A 24,350-nucleotide genomic window follows, 5' to 3' on the forward strand; every position below is an offset into this window, starting at 1 on the left:
TCTCCACTAGGCATAGGTGCCCACATCTTAAAAACAGCAATATTATTTTCCAAGGTTGTGGCAAGATTTAGCAGAGATGCTACATGTAAAGCACTGAGCACAGGGCCTGACCCCGAGGCCTGGCATGTGGGGAACCTGTCGTGATGTGGCGACAAATGATCAGTAGTGAATGGTCTCCGAGGCCATTGCGAATGCGTGAAACCATGCTTTTCACAGACCTGCCCATGGCCTCAGAAATTATTCCGTGTCTGGGAGCTCACCCATCTTAGGAAGCCATCAAAGGTTAGAATCCGGTAATTTAGAGCATATGACTGATGGCAGCATACCCTGACTACAGGACCCCCCCTTCCCTATTAGACTCTTAAAACTTGAGTGAGCGAACCTAAGCGTATAGCACATAGTCCCTGGTATTCCAAGAGGCATTTATTGGGCGTGTCCTAAATGTAAGACACCCTGCTCAGTGCTTCCAGGAAAACCAGGAGGGATAAATGCATTTGCTTTTCTCAAGGAATTACAGCCTACTGAGGGAGTTAAACATGCAGGTGTACGTAAGGGTGACAGACAAAATGCAATCCAAAATAACACATTCACAGAGCCCCTTTAGAAAGCACAGGCCTTCTTTGGGTCTTGCGCAGGCTCATCAAGGACTGACACCCAATGGTTATGTCTTGGGCCCAGAAGTAAAGCATAGGATACAAGCATACAAGCACTGATTCTTCTGGGTAGAGAGACTGGCAATCCTTTTCCCCCCACCCCAGCCCACCTTAGCGGACTTGCTGCTCTCCGTGTGGTGTGAATGGGATGTGGTACAGCTGCCAGATATTGGTGTTCTCACACATGTGCACTTCTTCTGTCTACCAGGACTCAGGAGGGCCCTGAGACATGCAGCCAAACCTGTTTTCCTTTGTAAGTCTGCTGTCTCTGGGTGTCTCGCAGACCCCTTGTTCAGGACCCTGCAGCCCTTTGCAAGACATGACCAAGATGTCTGCTTCCAACAAAGAAGGAGTTTGCATATTCTTTGGAAAGTCCAAGTATTGCATGAATCAACGAAGTAAAAACTGAGAATGGCAAGGTCATTCAAGGGCATGGACAGGAACTGTGTGGGGCATATGGGCCCATTTGGACAACTCAGCCAGGCAATGAGCAAATCATGACTGATGGTGTCCTGTGGAGCCTCAGCTCCCCCCTATCAGCCTGCAAGGGAGCTGGCTCTTCTTTCTCCACTCCTGGTGAGGCTGCAAATGCCAGGCCCAATCTGGACAGGAGACACGCCTCAGTTAGCACCCAGGTTAGAAGAGGCAGTGAGCAGCTCGTCTCCTGCCTGCTGAGGCACCCTCAGAAGGGGCCCAAGTTTACACAGCAACATCTGCTACCCTCTCATCCTTCACTCCTGGCTCAACACCCTCAGAATCTGCGTCCACCAGCCTGGAAAAGTCCAATGACGCAGCTGGTGGCCCTGTCAAGAAATGGAAGCATCTTCGCTAGTTTTCCCCTCCAGTCTAGCCTTCCAAGCCCCATCCCCATCCCCATAATACCATCCACACAGAGTAGCCAAAGATCCTTCTAAAGCAAAGTGCTGATAGCTCCACTTCCCTGTTTCACGAGCCCCCATTTCTCTGCCAATCTTCAGAATAACACCAACCCCCACAGTGCAAAGTACAAAGCACTTCATGACCTGCCCTCACCCTACTTTCCAGCTGTCTCCTGCCATTTCTTCCCTTCCTGTCTGTGTGCTGGATTTCATGCAGATTTTCCTCCAAACCCATAAGAATATCACTCATTCCCTCTCTGTCTGTCTCTCTCTTTCAAACCTTGTGCAAACCGTTTCCTTTGGCTATGTCCCACTCTGCAGCTCCAACCCCTCATCCTCTTGCTCAGCAGAACTCTTGCAGGGCTGAAATTTAATGTCCATTCCTCTTCCTAGAACCTGTCTTTCTCTGCTCCTAAGACTAAGTGAGCTATCCCTCTTTTGCATTTCCAAAGCACCCTAGACTATCACGTATTATACTGTGTACTTGTTACTAATTTCTCTGTATCATTTATCATCCCCCCCACACACTGATAACACAGATACTCTATGTTGGGCTCCTTGGAAGCCAGACTCTGCTATTCACATTTGCAAGCATATTCTTCAACCTACCATAGTGCTTGAAACCTAAGTACATAGTCTGTAAGTATCTACCAAGGAAGTGAATGATAGAAAAATGAGTCAGCATCAAAAGTGAATATAGGACCTTCCTGTAACTAAGGTAAATTTTGGATAAAGAAATGATCTAATATAATAAAAAACTATTTAAAAAAAAGCAAGAAACATAAATTATTAATTTGGTGCTTTTTCACCCACGTGTAATATTCCACATGAAACAAAAATAAATAAAACTACTTGTCAAAAAAAAAAAAAAAAAAGAAATGATCTAATAAACCATACAATTCAGCACTCTTTTTTTTGAAGATAAGGAATGGAGCCCATAGAAGTTAAGTGAATACTTAGTTGACCATCGGAATCCCAGCTTCAGTAAACCTAGATCCCTAAATTCCCCAGCAAGAGCTCATGAACACTAAAAATTTCAAGAATCCACCATGAAGGGGGTAATTCCTTCTTTGGGGACAGGCTCCTTAAGACTCTGGCCTCAAATCAGACTAAAATTCAGTTGCACATGGCTAGTGATTCCTCCAGAGGAAACCCCATCTTTAGCCTCCTCTGCTGGGTCTATCATATTAGGTAGAGACCCACCCCACAGATTTCACACTGTTCCTTCAACTTTCTCTTACTCTGTGTTGAAAGGATGCCCACGAACAAAAAGACTGTTATGCCATCGTAGTACCCTCAACACCCCTTTCTGCTTTAGCATAATAAAGAGCAATGAGAGAAATCCTGGGCTCTCTGTTCTAAGTTCTATCGCTGATCTACTGAGTAATGTATGACAAGTTGATATATAATACCATTATCTGTAGAACAATAACGGACATAAATTCATAATACCACATTTGCTTCCTGCGCAGATTTATTTTAATGGTATATCATAATCCAAATTGCTGCATTTGGTAAAATTGAGTGGATTGGATATTTTACAAATATTCCATCTGAGAGCTGAACCCAACTCCTAGCTCCTTCCCCTGCCACAGTGACATGGGAGCAGAGGGAAGTCAGTGCCGCGGGGGCTGGACAGAGGGCACACAATCAGAGGCCCCTGACTTTTCAGCACTGGCTGGTTGAGGGGTCCCCCAGCAAGGAGTGATGTTCCACTGCCCTTTGGGTTCAGTCGGAAGTCCTGAGTGACTGCCCTTAATAAAGTTACCCAGGATCCCAGCTCCTGGCCTCTGGCATTGACAAGAACGAGAGTTAAAATTTATCATCAATTTTTTAAAAACGTAAGTTCCAGTGTTCAAAAACATCTCTTCGAGGCTTTTCCTGAGTTCTAAAAGAAGTTGATTTCCACTCCCTGACAGAGGTTCTCCCAGCTCCGTGGTGAGGGCCAGCAGCACAGGTCCTCAGGGTCCGGTTCCAGGCCAGCAAAAGTTCTTTGCCTTCCATCATCTAATCACCCACGGTCACCCAGAAGACAGCTTCCCTCAGGAGAGAGCAATGCTGGAAACGCTTCACTGTGCCCTGCTCCTCAGCGTAGGAAGTTACAGAGCAACTTTGCCTCCAGAAATATCCTGAAAGCACCAGATGTGTGAATGGGTAATATCATATTCAAGGAACACTCTATTTAGAGAAAGAATCTGTAGCCAACTCATCAGTGACATAAATGTATTTTATGGAGAAAACAACAATCATTGCTCTCTGGGGAAAAAAATTCATAAATAAACAATAAGTTTGATGTGAGGCTAAGAAACATAATGGATGGTTCCATATTCTTCTCCTTTACTTAAATCAACCATTCCATGTTCTTTCATAGACTAGCCTCAACTAAGTTCTTTTGAAAAACAGCTATAAACTAGAAGAATGGCATACTCTTAAAATCTAAAATAGGATTCAATTACACGTGATGCAATTCCTAAGTAACCTAGAGATATCCCTGCCAAACCCTACTTATCATGTCACTTGATCACTCGGGATGCTCTCACAAAGACACCTGCACCCTCTCTCTAGCCTCTTCAAATTCTAGCTGTGCATTGAGACAGCTCCTTCCATATGGCCTTCCATCCACAGGCCTTGGCTGGACCAAAGCCATATTGGTTTTCTGATTCTAGGAACATGACCTTTTCCAGGGTCACCTTCATTGTATCAAGCAAACACACTTGCCCTCTGAAATGCTTTTTCAAAAGAAACCAAATGAGGAGCCCCAGACCACTGGTACACCCTCACTTAAAACATTGCAGATGTCACCTTTCCTTAAAGGAATTTTTCTCACACAACAGAAAGCAAAAGTTTCTTTCATCCTGACTCCCAACTCTGTTCTTACTTTTTTGATGTGGAGAAGGGTTTTGAGAAATTGCCAGCAAGGGACTTCTAAAGGCTAGGTTGCTTGCTGACATGCTGGCTTATTTTGTGACAGGAACGGTGTCTTGTTCATCTTTCTACACTAAGCCTGTGACACAATCCCCGAGTCTTTATAGTTGCTTGATACATGCTACTGAATGTTGACTGAATGATTATTCTTAAAATGAAACAGGAGAGCCAAAGAGATCCTCACGATGTTTGGATAGGTAAGTTGCCATTCAGCCCCAAACAATACCCCTGCTTCTGTGTGAGTTTCGGTGACAAGAGGTTATTCACTATTTGGATCCCATTCCCTTACTCTGGAAAATCCAACTGCTTATATTGAACTGAAAGCAGCCTCCCTGAAAATCCATTTGATTTGGTACAAATTAGGCTTGAAACCCACATCTTACAATCATCTTGGAGGCTCTGCATTTTAGCAGTGGAACACCACCTTCCTTTGCATACTCTAACAACTAGGACCTGGTAAAATAATATGGAGAAGGGTGACTAGGTAATAAGGTGATCTCACATACACCTCCCCATCCTTGGGAGGTACAAAATGAAACTGATGGGGACCTTCCATTACTAAGACAAGAGAGTCATCTATGCTGCAAGGCTTATAACAAAAGGACATTTCTCTTCATTCTGAATCTTAATGTGGCTAAAGTCTTATCAAGTTATTTAAAACCATTTGGCCATTCATTCATTCTTAAGAATCTTTTGCCTTCCCAGTAAATGCCAGGTACTGTATTAGACATACAGAAATTGAAGACATGGTCAAGGTTCTCAAGAAACTCACACTCTAGTTTTAAAAAAGTAAACCAATAAATATACACTCTGTAATAAATACTCTGATGTCTATAGGCACACACATCTAGAGAAATTTAACCAGAGAAATCCTAAGTCAATCAGCAAAGATTATGGAAGTCTTCTCTAAATTGGAAATGCTTGACTTGATTCCCTGGATGACAGAGTAAAATTTAGCCAGCCAAGGAAAAGGAAGGGTATTAGAAGCAAAAAGATTAACCTGCATAATAGCACGGGAAATACAGAGACTGAAAAATGTTCAGGCTTACAAATGGCTTAACATCTTTGGAATATGGGTTGAAATAAGGGAATGACAAAGAGGTGAAACCAGAGGTATCTGCCAGGGCCTGATCACAAAAGAGTTAATATGCCACGCCAAGGAGGTTAGCCTTTATCCTTTAGAATAGAGAGTCACTGAAAACTTCTGAGATGGGAAATAGCAAGATAATATTTATATTTTGGAAAGATCGTTCTAATGGTGTGGTAGACAGCAGATGAAAGGGGACAAGAGTAAGTCAAGGAGAAAGGAGGAGATGTTTGGGATGATCTACAATGGAAGGAAGGGAACAGAGGTAGGAATAGAGAAGAAGGGACTGATTCGAAACACACTGAGGAAGTAGAATCAGCAAGATATAGTAGCCCTTGGGACAGTGGTTGAGCAGAAGAAGTGAGTCTACAACAATTCCAAGATTTCTAGCTCATGTGACCAGATGGAGAGAGGAACATTCACACATCTGCCTTCCTCAATGTTGTGTGTGAACCACCAACACCAGAATCACTAGAGGGGTTTGCAAACACTGTCAGTCCTGACCCCAACTCGGACATTTTAATGAGTCAGAATTTATGCATGATGAAATTTGAAACACACTTCACAAAAGTAAGACTGCACAAAACAGAGCAGGTGAGACAGGGAGGCAGGTAACGAGCTTAGTTGAAAGCCTGTTGTTTTTGAGAAGCCTGCGGAACATCCACAGGGATGGGTTTTATGAGCAGCAGATAATACAGGGCTCTGGCTCAGGAGGGAGAAGAGGTCTGAGGCTGTTTTCTTTAGGAGTCAACAGCTTTTACGTGGTAGCTAAAGATATGGGTGGTTTTTTTAACAAAATCATTCTGGCGGGTATAGAAAGGAAGCGATAAGAAAATGCCCAAGATGAACCCTGGGAACAGTGAGGTGTAGGATGCTGTCAGAGACAAAGCAGCCCACAAGGAAATATCGCAAGTAATACGACCGAAAGCATTGGGTTCAGCCTGGCCTGTTACTTAACCAGCAAAGAGGAAACCTAGGGCAAGCATAGCTTTTCTAATGATTCTAATCCATTACATCTCTAGGGAAGGGAAAGAGAGGATATGAGATGACTACCACTTAAATCTGTAGTGAGAGGTTTCATAATGCCTTGTCCATGAGTTGTTCAGGCTATTTTCTATCTAATTCCCCTCAAAACAAGACAACTTTGATCACTACAAAAAAAAAAAAAAAAAAAAGGCACAGTAGCCATCGGTATGGTTGCATATACACAAGCACCTCTTAGATCTCAACTTAACCCCAGAATGAGGGACATATGGTGGGAAAGTAGAGTGATAAAACTCTCTCACATGTTCCCTTGACAGCATCAGAGTAGTCGCTGGGCTCTGGACTCCCAAAAGACATAGGCCAGCCTCCACCCGCATTAAGAGTAAGTAGTGACAAGAAAGTCTTCAAAGGCAGGCATTAGGAACTAGCCCTTCATATCTATTCAAGGTCACTTCTCCACTTCAAGCTAGACAACGTGGCCCTGTACGGCACCTCAGTGACAGGCAGAGAGAAGATTTCATCACTCTCCTGCGGCTCAAATGCATTCGATTCAAATGCTTCAAACATTCCAATACCCCTATCTATGGACACTTCAAACAGCAACCCTAGCACAGGGGAGTTACTGTCATCTAAAGCTGTTCTTTTCTCTCATAATCAACAAAACTCATTCTATTTGAAAATTCAATTCCCATATCACACCATTTAACTATAAGGGATCCTCCCCATAACCGTCACTGCCAAACAACTTCTTTGCAGCTATCAGAACTACTAATGACCTTCCTAAACCATGATTTGTTAAAGCACTTCTAAAGTTACTCTTTGGTCAAACAAGTGTTCATGGGATTTTTCCAGTATTCTCCCTGTAGAAGAGGGGACATCCAATGGGCATAGCTAGATAGAGACCATAGAAATGCAGTGGTTACAGCACATCTAGTATCTTGGCTAATATTCGTCAAGGGTCAGACGGGTAGAAGGCTAAGCTGTGTTAATGATTCTGCTTCCAACATGTCCAATGGTTTATCAAGCAGTTTATTCAAGTATCTCAGACTTCTCTGTGACTCAGCTTCCTCATCTATAAAATGGGGATGATAACTTTGCCTACCTTGTATGGCCGTTGAGAAGGTTACATAAGGCAACCTATGTAAACTCACAATAAGTGCTCCGTGAGGTTTGCTCTTACTGTTTTCATTGTCGAATTCAATCAAGAACCATTTTAATCTGCATATCACATGGGTTAAAAAATTAGGGAAAAAAATCACCATCATGAACAAGGCCTTTTGGGGTTTTATTATAATAATAATAATTATTATTATTATATAATTATTATATTATTATTATCAAGGATTCTTAAACATGTGCTCCCAGGGATGCCTGGGGGCTCAGTTGGTTAAGTGTCCAATTCTTGGTTACGGCTCAGGTTGTGATCTCAGGGTCATAAGACCCAGCCCACGGTCAGGCTCTGTGCTCATCTGCTTAAGATTCTTTCTCTCCCTTGCCCTCTGCCCCATCCCCTCTAAAAACAAAACAAAACAAAAAACATATGCTTCCAAAATTCAAATGCAGCCTATTTAACAAAGCTAATACACTTTATCTCAACAATACTTTAATTTTAGCTCATGTAGATGACGCAGGGTTCTACTGGTTAGGACAGTATGCTGTAGAAAAGAGCAAAGACTTTTTTACATAAATATAAGTTCTGGTTCCCTTCATTTCCAGCTTTAAAACACTGAGAAAGGGCCTTAACTCTGAGCCCCATTTCCTCACTTATGGAAAGGAGACCCTATTGCTAACTTGGAAGGATTTTTGTAAGGATTGAAAATGAGAGACTATAACAGGTTTCAATTAACATAGTTTTCTTCCCCTGTCAGAAGAAACACCAAAACTTGTCACAAAGTGTATCATTTATGGAACATTTGTCTGAAGTCAAAACCTAAGGCCTGGCAATGGTTAATTATGGTATTTACATATCAATATAACCAATATTTTTCTTCTTTTCTAATATTAATTGCATTTACATCTTGAAAATTCAAGCAAAGCCCTGTCACATAGCATCCCAGGAAGGGAAAAAAAAAAAAGGACACTAAGTAGAGTTCATTCAAGATTGAGTAAACATTAAAGCTCAACATTTGTACTAGGGAATCACCAACTCAAATAGCTCCAGGAATCATCCATGTAATAGAAATAAGAGATGCTGTCTGAGTCAAACAATAGGGAACAGCGAGGACTGTAGCAAACTGAAGAGTATCTGCCCTTTCCAAAGTGAGCAGGGGCAACAATGTGGTTTCCCCTATGCAAGTGCAACGTGGCCAGAGCTTAGTGTCTGAAGAAAGGCCGGAAATCACATTTGTATGTGAAATAGTCCGGATTCCAAATATCAGCATTAAGTTTCATTAAAAACAAATAAGCACTCTAGGCCAAATAAAAATCCTTTGTGCCAAATTCAGTCCATGGGCCATCAGGTTACAACTTCTGATTTATAAATCATCATTATGATCACCATATGGCCACCCCTGGCAGAAACCCAAAAGTGGCCACTAATGTGAACTCTTTCCTTCTTACCACCCATCCTCTCTTTGTTCTCCTTCACTTCCTCTTCAATCAAGACTAGCCAGATCATGTGAAAGGAAACCTGGAAATGCCATTTCAAAGAAGTAAACTTGCCTAGACCCATCTCCAGGCAAGTGTGTTTGTTTTTTTATGGTTGTTTGGGTTTTTGGTGTTTTTTTTTTTTTTTAAATTTTACCCAAGATCTCCACATACGCCATCTTTGACAAGTCCTGGACCCCCTAGTATTGAAAGGCCTGTCTGCTGAGGCTGGGGTAAAAGACAAAAGAGGCAGGTCCCTCTCCGTTCAGGAGCACCCCTCCCCCACCAGGCCGGCTGACCTTGACAAGAAGGGGGGGTGGGAAGCGGCTGGCTCTCAAGCCCACCGACATTTGGAAACACGCGGCCCACAGCCCTGGCAGGATCCCGCCAGGCGCTCCTATGACAAGCCCACGCCTGTCGGGGGGACTCCCCTGACAGCGTGAGCAGGAGGCTGAATCTGTCACTGTCTGGCTGGAGCGGCTGTCTGCGTCAAGTGCTGAGACCGGATGCCTGAATAGGGGCTCAGTCAAGCGGGCATTTGTTACAGAAAGCTCCCCCAACTCATATTTCACAGCAATCAGAGGCGGTGAGGCGGAGACCCGAAGTGGCTCATCAGTACTGTATTAGCCGTGGCAGTTATCACACAGGGACAGCTGGGCTGACGCCAGAGAAGCCCTCTTTGGAGACAACAAATGTTCAGTGCCCCGGGGATGGTAGAGACAGGCCACCAGGCCACACTCCACACTCCCCCAGCCCCCCAGTCCCCGTACCTCCAAGTATGGCACTCCAACACCCCCATGAGGCTCGGAAAGGAAAGAGCGCAAAGAGACTGTGCTGGGCTGGGAGGAAGGCGCATGCTCAGAGGCATGAGAGAGGTAGGGGGCTGAGCCCCGCCTCTGGCCACCTCAGACCCAGGCCCTGGCCTCTGGTTTCCAAAGCCTCCCCTGAGGCCAAGCAATGAGGGCCCTTTGGGACTTGGCCTTCTAAAGAGAAGAGTTTTACTTTTCTTTCATCAACACTGCTCTCTACAATGCTCGACTCTGCAATCAGTCTGATGGATGGGAAGACAAATGAAAAAGGCCAAGGAAATGCCATCAAATTTAGTTTTTGTCTCAGGAGTTCTTTCACAAAGAAATGAGTTCTTTCCCCCCCGGCGTCCTTCTAATTGCACTGGCACGGCAATCAAGGATGGTGATTATTTCCAAGTGTCTCAACAATTAATTAAGATGCCCCCTCTCCAACCCTGCCCCAAAGCCCATCCTGCATTGTTAGTGACTTACCTCCTCTGGTCAACGTGAGAACCAAGTTTAAATAACAAGCAAAAGATGAAATCTTTCTCAGAGCAACCATGACTCTTCTGATTTCAGAAGCCAAGTGGCTCTGACGTGACTAGCAGTTACACAGTTACAAGCTGGCCAAGGAAAGAATGAGATAATCACTGGAATACTCACGAGGGTCCGCATCTCACTGTCGACTATTACGGTGACAGTAATAATATTAAGAATAACTGTTTACCTTTACTGGACACTTAGCATGTAATAAAGTCTTCTTCTAAGCATCTGTATGGACATTACTGAATCACTGTAATAACCAGTGAGATACGAATATTACCATCCCAGTATTACAGGAGGGGAAACCAAGTCCAGAAGGCTTCAGAGATTGTTAAAGCCACATAGTTTGGAAGAGGTAGAGTCAGGATTACAAATACACAGTGCCTGACGCGTGGTCCTAAAAATACTTATTAATTAGAGTGGCTAGGGGTGGTAGTGAAAGAACTCAACTTAGAGTCAGATCACCTGGCTTTAGTCTTAATAGGTAGACAACACCTACCAATTAATGAAAGACAAGATGACTATTCCAACAGAAAAAGAAGCAAAAAATAGAAAACTCACATTAAATTTTGACATGTGTCTGAAAAAAAAACGCATGTAGAATTTAACTAGTATTTCGATATTTAAAATTTGCAATGACATGATATTCTATCTTTTGCCTATCAAAATGGCAAACGCCTCTTAAAATTGCAATATCTAGTGTGGGTAAAAGTGTACTCTCATCCACTGTAGAAAAAGTGTTGATTTATATAACATTTGTGAGGGGGCAATCTGATGATATACGTTGAAATCTTGAAAGTGGTTTATAACTTTTCTGGTAGTTTCAAAATATGGCTATAAATTCTTTGATACCCCTCCACTAAGAAGTCTATATTCTCTCCTCTTTACCCTGGGATGGGATTATAACTGCTTCAACGAATAGAGGATAGCCAAAGTGACACCATGTGACCTCCAAGGTTAGTTCATAAACCCCATCTACATCTGTCTTGTGCCACTGACATACTCTTGGATCCCCGGACCAAGTCATGAAAGTACCACCACACTGAGATCACCAGGCTGGAGAGGCCACATGTAGGAACAGCAGTCAACAGTCCTAGCTATGCCCAGCCTTTGAGTTTGATGGCTGAGATCCCAGACATCATGGAGCAGAGAACAACCATCCCTGCCATGTCCTTACTGAATTCCTAACCTACGGCATCCACGAGCATAATAAAATGGTAGTTGTTTAATGCGGCTAAGTTTGGGGTTGGTTTGTTACACAGCAATCGATAACTGGAAAAACCTCTAATGTTGTAATTATTCTTCTGAAGTCTAGTCTAAGGGGATAATTAGAGATATGCACAAGAATTCTATACAAAGATGTTTAAAATAGGGGAAATGGGAAACACACATTGGAACAATAAGGGCTTTCTTTATCCACATAATGAAATGTGGGAATTTAAAATCAGGTTTTGGAAAACTATTTAATAATATGGAAAAATCTTCATAACATAATTTGAAGGAGGGATTTTCAAAGAACATAGAAGAAGTTCATTTTTTGTGGGAAAAAAACAAACCTATATATATGCATCAAAACTGGATAAAAATATTCCAAAATTTAAATAGGGTTATTTCTGAGTTATGATATTATGGACAATTTTTATTTCCCTCTTGATGAGCTTTTGTATTTCTAAAATTCCCTAAAATTAGACCTCTTTAAATCTATGTAAACTTAAAAAAATCTTATTGAAATCCCAAATTCAAACTCCAGCAACTTCTATCTTATTGTCTTAGGAAAGATTCTAAACTCAAAGCTCCCCAGATATAAAACCAAGAAAACAGCATCTACCTTGAATGATTTTTATGACCTTGAGCCATATAATAACTAAGCTTCTGGTATGGGCCCATCTCCATAGTAGGATTTCAGTAAATGCCTATTTTAATTCAATGATAATCACTTTGGGGACGCCTGGGTGGTTTAGTCGTTAAGCGTCTGCCTTCGGCTCAGGGCGTGATCCCGGAGTTCTGGGATCGAGCCCTGCATCAGGCTCCCCCACTGGGAGCCTGTTTCTTCCTCTCCCACTCCCCCTGCTTGTGTTCCCTCTCTCACTGGCTGTCTCTTTCTCTGTCAAATAAATAAATAAAATCTTTAAAAAAAAATGATAATCACTATGCCCAACTTTCAAACACAATCAGAATGGGCATTTGAGATAAATATCTGCAGCTCCCACATGAATAAAGAACTTTAAGGTTTGGTCGTGGTTTTTACCACTCGTCCAAAACAAGTAGGATTTGGTGAAACTGGGAACCATTCTGCCTTTCGCTGCTATGTGCTGACCTTATTGTCTGTTATAACTGGTGACAGACTAGCACCAATCTTTCCTGCTGCCACAAATGACAAACGAATACTTGGGATAAAGTGGAGAGGCTGGACAGAAGTTAATTTTCCTCTCTGGATATGGAAGCCCTTTCCGCTAATTAATTGCCCCCCACTATAACCATAAAGAAAGTCTTAGACCCAAAGCTTTCCAGTGAACTATAAAGAATGATTTCTCTTCCTAGTTTATCTTCTCCTCCCCAAACCCATGCCATGTTGTTGTGACTTTGTTAACATTTGTTAAGCAGAGCCCCAGGGTGTTGGATGGTGAACCTAGGTTCAATAAAAGACCACGGGGAAATTGAAATAGAGAAGACTCTGGCAGATCCTAGAGGAAGTGCACAGTGCACGCCTGCAGGTGCCACATGGAGAGGTCAAGGCAGGGTGCCAGCAGAGAGAGTGACAGGCCCTAGGGCACAGGCCTTTATAGGGCCCAGAGGTAGAGTGCTTTGGGGTTCAAAGACTAAAGCCAGATTGTCAATTCAAAAAGAGCAGAGTTTAGGTAAGCTTCAAGGGTGGTCTTATCTAAGGGACACAAAGGGGGAATGTAATTCACAAGTGTTGCTGAAAAGTTGTATGAGGAGCTTACATTTGCTCGTGATCTGTGGGCTGTTTTCTACCGGTTCTTATCTAAAACATGCATCTTAGGATGGGCTAGGGACAGTTCAAGGACCCTGCAGGCTGTCTGGCCATGTGAAACAGATGCCAAGGCAGCAATATGAAGGAGTGGTTTAGCGAAATTCTCCACACACATGTACATTCCTGATAATAGCTAATAACCATAGGAGCTCACCTCCGTGGAGAACCGCTCTGTGCCAGGCACTGGTCTCAGCCTCCATGTTCGTTAGCTCCCTTATCCCTCATGGTATGAGGCAGGCATTCTAATCGTTCCTGTTTCTCCTGTGAGGAATCAGAAACACGCAGGAGGTAAGCCACTTACCCTAATCAAACTCCAAAGCACATACTCTTTCTCTCTCATGTCTGTACAGTGATAGGATTATGCTATCCCAAAACCTGACATGGGTGGAAGAACATCAGACCACTTTCCATTATCCTTATCATTAGGGTGACACTTGACCCTAGAGCCTAACCCAAGTGCTGTTCATTCAGGAAGTGTTATAAATACAGAGAAAGAATAACCACTCTTCTACCCTGACCCCTGGTAGACCCTCTCTGTACTCTCCTATGCCACTATCTTTTGTAGGATACAAAGGTCCTTGGGCGTGTCCTATTAGTCTGTGTCCTCTGGGCCTGGTGCACCTACTACCCCATCTCAGGAGATTAATAACAATCTGTCCAGCTGAATTAAAGCGGATCTACTCAAATTAGTAGTTCCTCCCTAATTCCTGCCTCCCAAGAGTCCCTCTTTGGAAGAAACACACACACACACACACACACACACACACACACACACACACACACACAATGTGGTTGAATAAATGCAGATCCATCTAGTATGCAGTGATCTGGGTCTAGAGTTAATGCATGAGGAAACCTTAAACCCGAGCTTTAGAATTGAGTGGAGACTGACAAATGACATCCCTCGTCCCCACCTGGGCTTTGAACCAATCAGATTCAAACTGGGAATAAGATAAGAATAAGACAGATAGAATCCAAATAGGAATCCACATTTTACTGAGGATAAATTATTATCATTATTATGAAGCTGACATTGTAGAAAACTGATTTACATTTGTGAGTCAATGGGCTTCACAATCCCTAATTCCACAATTCAACTTACACACTCAGTTCTAGGAAGTGCTGACCAGGACAGGATTCCCTCTGGGAGGCGAACTCAGGAGTCTTCCCCTAAAGAAGAAAGAAAGAATGGAATGCCACTCCCCTTAACCTCCTTCTGAGTCACCAATACAATTAAGTCACTCTCCCTCCCTTTGCTGGGGAGAGTAAGTAAGGGTGGGGAAAAGACCACAGAATCCTGGCCCTCAACCTGCTAAGACTCTTGGGTGACTGAGAACCTGAAAGTCATAAGAGAAAGCTTTGGTATGACTGAGGACAGCTGACAGATTTCAGCATGGGGTTGAGCACTTAATTATTACAAATTATTTGTTTTTCTGTTGCTCTCTTATGTGTATAACATATATGTTTCACTAACATCAACAACTAAAGATTTTCAGTTTTAACTTTGTGCTGCAAACCCAGAAGAACAAGTATCACGTAAACAGAGTCCTCCGAAAACAGCCCCACTCCTTATTGTGTCATATGACCTTGAAGTAGGCTGTAAGCGCTCTGAAAATATGTTCTTTCACTTCATTGTACTCCCTAGAATATTCTGCATATGGTAACTTATTTATAAATGTTTTCCCCTAGTGCATACATGAAGGAAGAAATAGTAAGCAAAAAATAAAAACAGAAACAGAACTCATTGGCTCTTCAACTTGTAACTCAGGGAGGGAGAAAATACAGGCAGCTCAATGAACACACAGGTTGTGCTGTTATCATTCATTCACGCGTCAGTGTGGGGTGCTGGGGAAAGATTTTCCCACAGAAGACCTACAGCATAATCTTTGGATTTAGTTAAGATTCAACTGAGTCTCAGAGGGAAGCCCTAACATCTCTTCTCACAAAGAATACTCAAGCATTTCATTTCTGGGCCTAGGATGGGGCACAAAATATAAAGAATGGAGCCTAGGGGGAGGGCTATGGGGACTGGAGAGTGGGAGAAAAAGGCAGGGCGCCATGAGTCTGGAGACTAGAAGAACAGTCCAGGGCTTTTACCTGTCCTCCTTCCTCCCACCGTTGCTATGTAGGCCAACTCTCCAGCCCCAAATCATGCCCTAGCTCATCACTAGAAACAGGTGGGAAGTCAGAGATGGGGACGATAGGTGGGAGGAGAGAACTTTGCAGAAAAGAGAGGAGAGAGAAAGGGACAGAGGAAGACTGTTGCCTCATAAAGAAAAGGAGACTCCCTGCAGTCAGCCGTGGCTGGGGACGTCTTCCCTACGTGAGCTACAGTCGCTGAGCAAACATGACTGAAGTAAACCTCTTCAAACCAGTATGGATTCTAGCATGTTAGTTATTTGATATCAAAACTAAAAACAAGCTGGGAAGAGTCACCTGACTCAGTTCCAAGGCCATCCTCATCACTTACCACCTGGGAGACTCTGAACAAACTATTTTCTTTTAAAGATTTAATTTATTTATTAGAGAGAGAGGGAGCAAGTGAGCAAGCATGAGCTGGGCGAGAAGCAGAGGGAGAAGCAGGCTCTCCACTGAGCAAGGAGCCCGATGTGGGGCTCGATCCCGGAACTCCGGGATCACTACCTGAGTCAAAGGCAGTCGCTTAACGACTGAGCCACCCAGGTGCCCCTGGACAAACTATTTAACCTCTGCCTGGTACACAGCAATAATTAAGTATTTACTGCATGCCATGCAGAGTTCTAAGGCCTTTACATGTATCATCTCATTTGATTCTCAAAAAAATATTCTTAGGAAACAGAGGGCCAAGGAAGTTAAGCATCATGGACACTGACGCCACCCAAATCTCCCTTCACGGAAGGACCTGTTGACCCAGCTGCTAGCAGAGGGCTTTCCACTCCCAGCCACTCAAGGTTACCTCATCAGCAGAATTGCGTTGACTAAGCCACTCCCCTTCTCAGGATGGCCCACCTCCCATAACTGACTGGACACTAAGTAACTTGTCCAAGAGCCCAAGGACCCATGGTGGGGATACAAACCCAAACAGAATGGCCCCTGAGCTCCAGACGGCTCCCCTGCACTACCTCCCACAGTTAGACATTACTACTTCATTGCCCCAAGACTCCTAGCACAGTCTATACACCTCCTCTTATCCCGAGCTTTTCAGTAGCTAGATGGTTCCAGTAGAGATGTTGCCTCCAAATGCCACACAGAATTTGAACCTAACAAGGGAGAGCCATGGAGCACTCTGTCTTTGGGGAGCAGAGCTCATATTAATAGAATCACTGCCAACTTCATCTATCTCCCCCTTTTTGAATTAATTTCAGGGGCATGCCAAGTTGGAGATGCAGCAAGAAGGTAAGATTTCCTGAGCCCCCCAAATGAAGTTTGGAAGGAAAGAAACTGAAATCCACAAAGCAAACTCCCTCTTTAGCTCTGAAAACTGTGACCATTTTTAAATCTGGTGGAAGACTGTCTACCCAATCTAGGGAGCGAATGTTTATAAGATCATTTTCTATAATACACAGACCAACACATTTTCCAAATTAGGATTTTCTTCCACTCTATCGGTATCCTCAATTTGAGGAGGGAGCCCAATTTCTGCAATAAAGAAAGCTAAAACTGTCTGATGTTGATTTAAACAACTGTGAGTTCCTAAATATAGCATCTTGTTTTGACTTTGTTTTCTTTCTGCCTCTGCTGTGGGGTTCATAGTCACCTCTTCTACTATTTAACAGTATTTCCTTTACGAACATGTCACAGTCTCTGAATCAAACCTACTTAGCAAGCCAGAGCACCTGATCCACAGAGCATTTCCCCACTTCCCCAACCCCCAACTCCAGTCCTCCCAGTTGCCAGGATAAAGTCATTTCCAAAAACCACGAGAGGATAAATGGAAACCGGTCTTGACCACAGAGAAAGGAGTTGTACCCTCTCCATTTTCTGGCATCGGACTTTCTCTAAGGGTCTAGACCAAGTTCCATAGCTACCAAAGAGCCCCGGGATAATCCAGCCTGGCCCCTTTCATTCCACTTCCCAGTGTGTTGGTAATCAGGATGGGACACCACTGCAAGCCCATCTTAGATCTGTGGCTCTGTGTGAAGTAACATTCAATTGTCAAGCTTTGCATTTTCACCTCTCCTGTGATTGTTCTGCTCATGTCAGAGATGTAGCTTTGATGCAGACGTTGCACTGGAGAAAAGAGGAAAAGTAGCAGAAAAGAGGGAGCGGGATTAGTAGCTCAAAAGCTTTGAAAATCTTGATTTCACTGAAATGAAAACATGCCTTATCTACCTTCTTTAGACTTTGCTGATTGTATTAATTCCAGATGAAAAGTAAGTCAGTGGGCGTCATTTTTTTTCTTCTCCCCACTGGTGGAGTTTTTCTACAGGGAGCCTATAAAGGAAAACTCTCTCTCTCCTAGCGTTTCTAGGCAAAGCATTGAAGTACAATCCCACTGAAATCAAAGTGACAGCTAGAAGGCACCCCTAATCACCAGCTCTCTGAATTCTTTTAGGACTTGGATACAACTGTCAATTATCCCGTTCTCTTTGAGACCAGACAAGTAACAGTAAATGCAAGGTCTAAATCAAACTTGCCCCAAAACACAAAACAAAACAAAACAAAACAAAAAAACCCAAACACCATCGCTATCCTTTCACATCCAACAGCAGTATCCAATGCCAGACCTGAGACCCAATGGTAAACTAAGGAACTAAGAAACGTCACCAAAGCAACTACAAAATAAAATGTGTTAGTAAATGTGTTTAATGCAAAGTCACATAGTCACAATTATCACGTTTTCTAAACCAAAATGAACACATATCCAATACCGGATCCGACCATAAAAATTACTTCAGTAACTCTCTACTGAGTGACTAATGCATGCTAGGCACTGTTGTCCCCACCACAAAGTTGTGAACAAAACAGGCAGATATAAAATTTAATATTCCATAATCAGAAGTGCTATGGGGAAGATGATCACCACTGTCACATCTCTTCCATCCCCTTTGTCACTAAGCCAGAAGAAAATGATAAAAAGTGCTACAAATTATACTGAGAAACACTTAGGAATTAAGAAATTCTACCAACCCCTTGGGGGGAGGGGCTGGGGGAACCTGAAGGGGCTCACGCTCTTTACTGTCATCTTGCTTCACTGACTGAATGACTGAGCTCATTGTCCACTCCCTCTAGTCTCCTCCTTCAGTGCCAAATCACATTTAAATCATTCTAGGCTGGAGAGAATCTGTGCCACTTTTAAATGTCTTACATGGCATTTTAAGGAAATTGGATTCTATTGGGCAAGAAAAGAGGTCTTCATGAAATCATCTGGGCCTGTCCATTGAACTGAGGACCAGAGAGAATAATGAAAAAATGATCAGACAGGAAGAAATGGAGTTGAGTCTCTTCCTCCACCAAGCCTTCAAGGCCAAAGTTATTTCTGTCAGGGAAAATGAGAAAAGAATCACGTGACTTACAAGCCCTGGGAGGGAGATCTTACAGGATGAGACGTAATTGTTCAACATGGTTTTCAGGCAGCTAGAAGGAAGCAGTAAACAGGCATCTATGCTTTTGATATCTTGACACTTAGTGCTACGTGTCTGAATTTTCCTTTTAATGCCCCCCCTTTCCTGTTGGTTGCTGTGGCTTGTAATCAAAGTAGAAGCAAGGGTTAGAGGTTGGAATATGTTTCACTTAGATGATTTATTACTGGGAGAATAGAGAGGAAAAGAAAACTGATTTCTTTTCTCTTTCTCTCTCCATAAATACATTTCCTAAGCATCTTCACCCACTCTGAAGGTTTTATCCATCATCAATGTCTAGCTTTCATCTCAGCATCTAAGTGCATTTTGTAGACGCCACAATAGTACTTAAAACTCAGCAGGGCCAGCAGTTGGTTCATGGTCTTCCCATGCCCTGCAGCTGCTTCTCTTCATGAACCCTGTATCTCATGCACACCACCATCATGTCCAAAGTTACCCACCACTCAAGAAAACTACAACACACAAACAAGCAGTCACCTATAAGAACATTTGAGAACCATTAAAAGACACTGTTGAAATTTAAAAAGATAAAAATAAATGTAAAGACATCCCATGTTCATGGACTGGAAGACTTAATATTGTTAAGATGTCCGTACAACCCAAAGTGATCTATGGATTCAATGCAATCCCTATCAACTGGCAGCCATAAAAGGTGAAAAAGAGAATAAATTAGAGGCCACATTATCATAAAAGAACTTAAAAAAAAAAAACTTAAAAGGCTAGGAGACTTGATTGGATGAGAGGGAATGATCAGGAGTGAAAAATGTCCCCTGACCTTGACATGTGAGCCTTTCTAGCCCTTCTCTCCTGATGTGTGACTTTGGGGAGGGGTCAGCTGTTGAAAGAGATTAAGGGAGTACATCTCCACATCTACTTCCTTGCCCCACCCTCAGTTAAAACCATTCTCCTTAGTTGTGCTATTTTTTGCTTTCATTGTAAATGATCTTGTTTTTTTTGTTATCTTCCAAGCTGTCACCAACTCTGCCCGATGGAAAATGTAATAATCAATTCTCTGTTTCCAGTTATTTATAAATAAGTTGAAAAATGCAATCCTCAGAATTGATGTGTTCAACATGCACTTCAATTCTCTCCACTTTTTTAAACTGAAACCCATGCCCATCTCTAACCACCAACTGAGCTGTTAAATATTCAAGGCTGCACCTGTTCCACATAATGGGGAAAATGCCATAAAATGCCTTAAGAGAAAATGTACCTTTTCAGAGTAATACAGAATATGGAGAACGTTGGGAAACAAACTCCTCCCACCTCAAAGGGAGAAGACATATAAGACTGCACTGTGCTTCCACTAGACAACTTAGCAGGACCTGCACAAATGATTTTGTATGAACAACAAAGGGCTCCCCAAGTATTTCCCTCTTTCCATTGAGTAATATGCCACAAAGCAGCTCTGACCAGGAGAAAAAAGGAGGAATCTATGAGCCAGGGACACTTGAATCTCTGCTTTCATGTAGTTTATTCCTTGTAAGTGACCTCTGCTGCTTGGACTCTATGTGTGGGCACTCATCCTTTACAAGCAAATACAATTGTGAAGCGTTTTCCTCTGTGTATAGTTAGATAATGAATTCTTCCTGTTGCAAAGTGACCTCAAGAGCCCACGACCTCATTTCATTTCAATTTGTGCCAATGAAACGCTTGACAAATTGCTCTTTTTAGAGTCATGTATAACTTTGAGTTTTATTCCTAAGCATTGTTGCTCTTCTGACAAGGACAAATCGGGTTGTAGGATTTGTTCCCTATCCTTTGCAGTGCCAGTGATTACAGAACCAGCTGAGTGGGATCAGCATTGAGTATTTTTCTGTGATTCATTCGCTTTGAGTACAATTACTACAAAAAATCACAAAGTTCTGGACAGGCTAAAACCACCAAATGGAGATCAAAGTTTACTTTTAAATAAGTAAGCATGCGAAGATTCATACACATGAAGAGTACTTTTTCAAGCGTGTTCTTGAAATGCTAGCCATTCCTTATTCTCTAATACAAATAATTTCACATTTCTAGTCAGACCTTTTGTTCTGTGAGAGATGTAAGCAGAACAATGTTTCTGCTGGTGCTCTTGGCAAACACCGAAGCTCTCCTGCTGGAATTCTGTCATCTCTTTTTTGAACACAGGTGATAAACCAAATTTGCACATTGTTGATCTAAAACCCAAGTCTTTAACCTGAGCATAATGAAATCACATTAGGAGACATGCCTGTCCAAACACTACAGTAACTGCGCCAGGGCTGCTCGGAATAGCTGCCATTTGCTCATCTCTCCTCAGGCTGAAATTATTTGAGCTTCACCTGTTTCCATCTCAAATTATCCTATAATTGCCTTTTCATATTATAGGGTTATACCAAAAGTAGCAACTGTACCAACTGGCTCCCAGACATCAGGGACATGGAATTGGCTGTTCCTTTTTCCTCACCTCATATGCTCTGATAAGTGTTCACAGAATTATCTAAGGAAAGAAAAGTTTGCCTTAAATCTAGAAATGTGCCAAAGGAATCATCTAGCACATTCTTCAATATGAAGTGCTCCTCAAAGACACAAAGCTTTACTTTTAAAAACTGCCAAGTTATTTGTTGTTTAGAAAACATACCTGCATAATTTGCTTCTTACTTTCCAAGGGGAACACCAAAATTACATAATGAGCATTATTTTGAATATTCCCATCTAAATTATTTGAAAATTAAAAGCTACTTCCAAACTTCCCAAAATTGACTTGGAAAAAACCCTCATGCATTATCCTAGGGTGTGTCTGTCTCCAAATTAAAAAAAATTAATACCTACTTTGTTTTCTTCATAAAATACTGTTTAAGAATTAAATTGTGCTGGTTGGAGGATAGGTCAAATAGATAATGGGGATTAAGGAGTGCACTTGTTGTGATGAGCTCCGGGTGTTGCATGGAAGGGTTGAATCACTATATTGTACACCTGAAACTAAGACTATATTGTATGTTAATTGGAATTTAAATAAAAACTTTTTAAAAAGAAGCAAATTGTGAGCCCCTTTCCAAATAGGAAAAATGATTTAAACTCTTATTTAAAAATGATCTCTGTAGTTGTATTGTTTATTAAGTATAGTCTTTTAAACTGATGGTTGCAGTTTTCAGAGAGCCAGGAAATGACAGGAACAATTAGCATGGGATCAACAATCCTCAACCTTGACACCTTCAAGTCCCATGACCTGCGGCAAACATTTGGCCTCTCTGAACTTGAATTCTCTCATCTTTAAACATGGGAATAACTGGATTTAATTTCCAACAGTATGGTGGGACAGATACTATGAACAGCTCTCCCACTGACAAAATTAAAAAACACTGAATAATATTATTAAAAAACAAACAAACAAAAAATCTTTTAAATTTCATCACTGACTTGGCAAGCAAATAAGGACTCTTCAGAGCAGGAAAAAAGAAGTTAAAGCTGGAATTGAGAGAGATGAATGGAACTCTGAGGAAGATTTTCACCCTGAGGTCATCAAATTAACCCTATGATCTTAAGCCTCAGTTTTGAAAGAAGAAAGAAAACAGTCCTAGAGCTACCCTAGAGCTGTTTAATGGGAGACATCTACATAAGTTGGACTCCATAGGCCTATTTAAGAGTAAAATAGAAATAAACATTCCTTTCAGAAGGGGACAGAAAAGGAATTTAACATTCTCAATCTGGACATTGGTCTCCTCTGTTATTTCATTACTACCACCAGCAACTGCACATGCTTCTTACCTGAGTTCTAACACTACATTTGTGATCCAAAAAACATCAACCTAATTACTTAACTTCCTACCTAAGTAGTGTCATTAAACATCCATCAAAAACAAACACAAATTCTATTTGGAGAGATGTGCATTTCTCTCAGACTACAAAAATCCCATCAAATAACTTTCTGAGGAATATAAGCTCACAATCCATAGAATAATATCACAAAACACACAAAGAACCAAGAACTACAAGAAATCAGACCTATAAAGATCTTACACACTAAAATTATCAAGTTTGGATTATAAAATAAGTATGTTTAACAAATTTCAAGATATAAAAGAGAATACTTAATATATGAGAAGAAAGCAGATATAAAATAAGTGAAGCAAATTTGAAAAAATAAAACTTTGAGAATAAAAATTCTAATTCATCAAATTTTAAAATCAATGACAAATTAGACATAGATGAAGAGAGAATTTGCAAACTAGAAGACAGATTTAAAGATATTCACAATGCAGCACAGACAAAATAATCCCAAAGAGTAAGTCAGAGGTTAAAAATCACAGAGGATAGAATGAAAAAGTCTACCATATTCTAAGATATCCAGTAGGAAAGAAAGAATGAATGAAAGGGATAAAATACATAAAAAGAGAGAATGACTGAGAGTCTTCCAGAATTGAAGTAAGACAATAAATGAGACTCAGGAAATGAAGTTAATGTTCAAAGGGATAAGTTTTTAAAATCCAAATTTAAACATATCATGGGGAAATTTGAATATATTAAAGAAAAACAATATATTAAAATAAGTCAAAGAGAAAATACAAATTACCTACAGAGAACCTCACATCACATTGATGGCAGATTCCTCAATAGCAATAATGGAAGCCAGAAGAGAGTGGAACAGTATCTTTAAAATTCTAAGAGAACAGAACTGCAAACAAAGATGGTACAGCGAATCCCCTTTAAAAAAAATCAAGGGTGAAACACAGATACTTTAGGACAAATAAAAACTTAGTTTAACTATACAGACCCCTCTAAAAGGAAATTTTAAAGGATGCACTCCAGGCAGAAAGAAAAAACAAAACTGTTAGGAAGATCAAATGTGTAAAATGTAAGAGTACAAAAAAGTATATATGTGGACAAATCTCAACAACTATATAAAAAAACAATATTATCTAAATTGAAAATAAAAAACTAAAATATAGTCCAACAAAGGAATATAAACCAGATGGGAAATAAAACCAAAATTGAAGTATCCTCAGGTTCATGTATTCATCTGGAGAGTAAAGATACTCACTGTAGGCAACAGTAAGCATGTATATTCATTGACCTACTAAAACAAATAGACCGTATAATTTTCAAACAAGAATATGAAGGGGGAGGGGCGCCTGGGTGGCTCAGTCATTAAGCGTCTGCCTTCGGCTCGGGGCTTGATCCCAACGTTATGGGATCGAGCCCTGCATCAGGCTCCTCTGCTGGGAGTCTGCTTCTTCCTCTCCCACTTCCCCTGCTTGTGTTCCCTCTCTCTCTGGCTGTTTCTCTGTCAAATAAATAAATAAAATCTTTAAAAAAAAAAAAAAGAATATGAAGGGGGAAAGTGAAAGAAGGAAAGAAAGTGAAAAGAAGAAAAGAAGAAAAAAGAAAA

General features: G+C 41.5%; 1 long non-coding RNA gene across 1 annotated transcript in view; it reads right to left on the reverse strand.

Moving 5' to 3' along the window:
- Positions 1–24,350, reverse strand: part of LOC113261624 (uncharacterized) — a 341,122-nt gene that overhangs the window by 238,591 nt on the left and 78,181 nt on the right. The window contains exons 11-12 of the long non-coding RNA XR_008957555.1: positions 14,542–14,609; positions 13,594–13,700 (exon numbers count right to left, since the gene is read on the reverse strand). This is a non-coding gene — a long non-coding RNA (uncharacterized LOC113261624). The remainder of the gene's footprint in view (positions 1–13,593; positions 13,701–14,541; positions 14,610–24,350) is intronic.

This window comes from Ursus arctos, unplaced genomic scaffold, assembly GCF_023065955.2.
Source record: "Ursus arctos isolate Adak ecotype North America unplaced genomic scaffold, UrsArc2.0 scaffold_5, whole genome shotgun sequence".
Taxonomy (NCBI): domain Eukaryota; kingdom Metazoa; phylum Chordata; class Mammalia; order Carnivora; family Ursidae; genus Ursus; species Ursus arctos.